This window comes from Camelus dromedarius, chromosome 1 (genome assembly GCF_036321535.1).
Source record: "Camelus dromedarius isolate mCamDro1 chromosome 1, mCamDro1.pat, whole genome shotgun sequence".
NCBI lineage: Eukaryota > Metazoa > Chordata > Mammalia > Artiodactyla > Camelidae > Camelus > Camelus dromedarius.
Genome location: NC_087436.1, coordinates 90,447,746 through 90,452,700, shown reverse-complemented (window position 1 = coordinate 90,452,700; position 4,955 = coordinate 90,447,746). Strand labels below are relative to the sequence as shown.

The window sequence follows — 4,955 nt, the reverse complement described above, 5'->3', positions numbered from 1 at the left end:
CGACGCCAACAGCTCCACCACCAGCCCGGCCCACGCGCCTTGAGCGCCTGCGCCCCCCCCCCCCCAGGCTCTCACTAGCCCCGCCGCCCCCGCCCCTCGTCGGCATGGGCCGAGGCCTGAGGACCCTCCCCCCTTACCGCAGCCAAAAGCAGGTGTTCTCACTTGGTCTCCTGAATACTTGTCTTTTCCAATTTTGTGATGAGAAAGGAGAGAACTTTGTGAAGTCGACAACGAAAACAGTTTTCTTCACCTCAGGTGTCAAAGTAAATTTGTAAAACAGCAGCAACAAAACAGCATCCACAAATTGCACAGTAGACACGTCCACGAGGGTGAGATTCAGCGGTTCCTCCTTCTCAGGGATGGACATGTCCCAGAGTTCAGTAAAGGATTGACCCCCCCGCTTCTCGCCGCCTTATCTGTACATAGATTTGCACTCCGGAGTTTCCTTTAGGTTCGGCAACACACTGGGGACAAAGCCCGCGAACCATTGCAGGTGGAGCTCTGTTCCTAGTCTGCATATCAGTGGATCAGTCCGTTGAGAGCTGTCGTGGTCACTGACATTTGTACTTTCAGGACAGATTCCTAAGCTGGGGGCCGTGCGTCTCCCTTTTACTGCCCATCCACCCAGCCTCCAGCCTCCGCTCTAGCTCCCGGCCAGGCTCAGAATGCAGACGGTTCTGAGGGACAGGTGGCCTTAAGCGATGGTGGACAAAGGGAGCACTCTACCCAAGGAGACTGCAGAGTCATCTGGCTTCATGAGGCCCTGCCTCTCCCTCTCTACGGGACCTTCTCTCTGGGGCCCCTCAGAGCACTGGAAGCAGAGATGCAACTCGGGTTGGGTGGACAGTTGTGCCATCCCATGTCCAGTGTGACAAGCCCAGGCTATCCCCCTGAGCCTCAGCTATTATGTGCTCAGTCCTGTGCCTGGGATGCTACCGTTGTCATGGCAAGCCGAGCATACTGACTGATAGGCCTCTTGTGGCCCACTGCAGACATGGGCTGCTGCTGCTTTTGCTATTATTGAATCTAGCTGACAGAAGTGGATGGCCCTTCTACTGCCCCGCCTCACAGTACAGGAAAAGCTTGTTTACGACCTTGTTCTCCTCAGGAGGAAGAAGTTCTCAATGATTAGTTACTTGAACTTGAGTTCCCAGGTCTGCTCATTCTTTGCCTTTTCCAGATCCTCCTATATGTGGACATGCTTATCATACTTCTCCTAGATGTCTGCCTTCACTGCCTGCTGTTTGGCATAGAGCTTCTTGAGTTTCTTGGTTTTGACTTCGATGTCCTGCTGCAGGGATGTGTAGGTGCCCTGGAACTACCTGGTCTCCTCACCTCAAATCATCACCTCCTGTTGCATTTCCTGCTCGTGGCATTTTTTGCTTGGCAATCTCCTGACTCTTTAGTTTCTAAATCTTCTGCTGCTCCTTGGTGTGATCCATGATGTTCCTGCCCCAAAGGAGCAGCTTGCTCTCCACTGCCTTGTACTAGGATGCAAGCAGCTCTGGAGATCTTCCAGCATCTTCTCCTTCATCTCCAGCAACTTCCGCTTCTCCTCACTCACCAGGCTGCAGACATCCTGGATGGTCACCTTCTCTTCCTCTAGCCGCTACTTCTGCATCTGCAGGTAATTCTTTATGTTCTTATCCAAGGCCAGTTCCAATAGGCTGGGGCAGGTGGTGGTTGTTATCCTCCTCTTCTGCCTCCCAGGCCTTGATCACTGGCCCTTCATGGTATCCCACTGTGGCTGACATGGCCTTCTTTATGCTGCTACTCTTCTTCCAGAGCCACTTTCCCAGCGCCCCCTTCTTCTACAGATGAGACTTCAGGTAGGTAATCTCCTCCTAGAATTCTTGCAGCTGTGTGTCTTTGGGATCCTTGTGCACCCAGGGCTTGTTCATGATATTCTTGGCTCGGTTCACAAAGTGCAGGTTGGAGAGAGGGTCTCCTTGGAGCCAGTAAGAAGCTAGCTCCAGTGAGGCCACCATGATGGTCTTATCATTCCCCTCAAGAGAGTCCTGCAGCAGCCAGGTCAGCTTGGAGTCCCAGTAAGGGATATGGGTGCTCCTGTTGCCCACCAGAGCAGTGATCTGACAGGGCAGACAGAAAGAGATTTGATTTTGGAGGGTTCCTTAGGCCCTTCTCTACCACTGCCTTCACCTTCACCATCACCATTATGCATGAACTGTGTGCCTATCTTTTCAGCTTTGTAAGGACCTGCTTTATTCTGTTTCTTACTACTAGTCAGATCCACTAGATTGAGCTTACCCAAATAGATGTGGTCCTGGCTATCATAGCCACACTCAGTGCCATCCATGGTAATGACGAAGATGGAGTGGGAGCAGGAACTGACTTCATTCGTGTATGTGTTGCCCATAACCCGAGTCTGGTTCCACAAATTCATCATATACTCAATCTCCTTGATATTCTTGGTGACAAAGGAGGAGAGGTCCTTGATGTGGATACCTCAGGGTTCTCTATCAGCTTTAGCCTCTTGCTGGGCTACTTGGAGAGCAGATCTCAAATCTCCTTCTGGTATATCTCCAGGTAGGAGGCCTGGACCAGGTACTGCTGGTTCTAAGAGCATGAGAAATGAGTGAAGAAATGCTCAAAGGTGTTACCCTGTACAGCTTGGGCTCCCTTGCATGGTATAGGTCATGCCAGTGCCCATCTGGCCATAAGCAAACACCATGCCATTGAAACCCTGAAGCATTGAGTCTTCTAGGGGCCTCAAATTTTTATCATCTAAGTCTGATAGTGTGGGGATTCCACAGAATCACCTGGCCCAGTTTTACATCCACAGTCAGAATCTACTAGTAAATAGCATTCTCGTCCCTGTGGCTGAGAGAGTGGCACTGGGCCATCACCTTCAGGACCTCTCTGGCCTTGGTTTTACTGGCCATCTTGTTGCTCCGTCCTTCCACCACCCCCAACCTGGCGTACTCTGCAGCCTGGGTGGTCTTGCTGCGCTCTGTAGGTCTGGATCAGTGGGGCTGGCCCAGCCCCCCGGTGCTACTCTTCAGTCTGCATGCAGCCTTCCAGGGCGGGGATTCTGGGATATGGCCCCACTAGTGCTGCAGTCTGGGCCTCCACAGTTCTTCAGTCCTTGCAGCACTGGTTTGTGGGTGGGGAGGTGTAGAGCGGGGAGAATTAGGCAGAATTCCTCGAAGTCACAGGAGCTATGGTAGCTGAATGGCAGTGCCTAGAACTCCTCATTTTGGGGCAGAGGAAGCCCTGCTGTAAACAGCTATGGCAACAATGAGATACAAGAAGAGGAAAATGGGATGGAGGTTGGCACCACTGAACAGTCTTCTCCTCTTCCTCCTCCTGCTGGTGGTGGGAACTGCTGGTCCTGGATGGCTGGGGGTCCCAGACTTCCCACGGGCAGAGACTCACATGGAGTCTTACCTCAAAGATGGGGAATCATTCTTGCCACCAGCGTGGCTGTTGCTACCTCTGCCTCCACTTTATCTGTCACCACCCCTGGAGGGAAAAAAGAGAAAGGTATGAGAACAGCAGCGAGAGTAAAAGATCTCTCTTTATATGTAAAACTTCTCTGATCTTTTAAAGTTTGATTATCAGATGATGGAGTATGAGCCATATCTTTTCTATCATAAAAATGTTTTCTAATATGTGAAGTTTTGTTTAAAAGAATATAAGCAAAAACAAAACCTGCCATTGCCAATGAAAACTCAGTGTAGATGATATGCATACTTTTATATCATGTGAAAATTATACCTTCTTCTTGAATATATAATTATGAAAAACATTAATTTGGTGCCTCTGTGATAACTACTGGGTTTAGATACAGCTACTAAATGTTAAACCAGATAAGTAATTTCCGACTTATACCTCATTAGTTTTTGTTCCCTTCATTGGAGAAAGAAACAACTGTTTAATTTTTCTCATTGTAAGTAAATGTCTGTCTGAGTTCTAGTGATAGAATTGGTTTTGCCCAGTTGAAGGATTCTTAAAAAAATATGCATCTAGTTGTTCCTAAGAAATGTGGAAGAGTTTCATTTCAACTTGTATGTTTGGTTGTTTTTTTTGGGGGGGGGGAAGGTAATTAGGTTTACTTATTTACAGATTACTACTATTATTATTCTGGAGGGAGGCAATTAGGCTTATTTATTTTTAGAGGAGGTACTGGGGATTGAACCCAGGACCTAGTGCATGCTAAGCATGTGCTCTACCACATGAGCTATACCTTCCCCCTCATTTCAACTTGTAGTTCATTGTAAATATGTTGTTTTCACTTTCATGGCAGTTTTGTCTTCCTCATCGCTTTTATATATCTTAGAACAAAACAAATGACAAAAATGTAAACTATATACTTGTCTTGAGGACCTTAAAGAATTTAAGGAATTGATGGATCATATCTAGTCTAAAGCTACAGGATATTGACCAAAAAGGGGAAAATAGGAGATCTTCACTCGCAGTGGCAAACTTTGCATTGTGGAAAGAGTAGAATGATTTACTATGTAAGAAAGCTTAGTAACAAGGTAATGCAAAATTAGAAATATGCTGAGAATGAGTTCGCATTACTATGGTATCTGGCTAGGAGACCACCAAATACCCTAATCCTGCTCTTAGCCAATCATCCCTCCTTGTGAAAAAAGAAAATATGTGCACAGTTATAAAAGGTCAAAGCCAGCTGAAGAAGACAATTACTGGCCATTACTTTGGTGGCAAACCTCAATGCAGGACGTCTCCCCCTCAATTATGTAAGCCTGAATGGTGTATAATTACAAATACTGAAGTAAGTTCGCTTTTATCTAAGTGCAAACTGAAGTATCAAATTACTAGAGTTTGAGAGATAGGCAAAAAACTTACCCATTTTACCTTCCCAAGTGTGAAATCAATAAAGAGCCGTACCCAGAAGTCAAGCAGATGGCATTTGTTCTTCAGTCAAGTGGTTCTGCTCACAGCCTGTGCATTCTTGAAAAAGAGAAGAA

At 47.2% G+C, this 4,955-nt stretch overlaps 1 pseudogene; it reads right to left on the bottom strand.

Annotated features, from left to right (window-relative positions):
* Positions 1-783: 783 nt before the first annotated feature.
* On the bottom strand, positions 784-2,921 carry LOC105089353 (kinesin-like protein KIF3C; annotated as a pseudogene).
* Between the last annotated feature and the right edge of the window lie 2,034 nt (positions 2,922-4,955).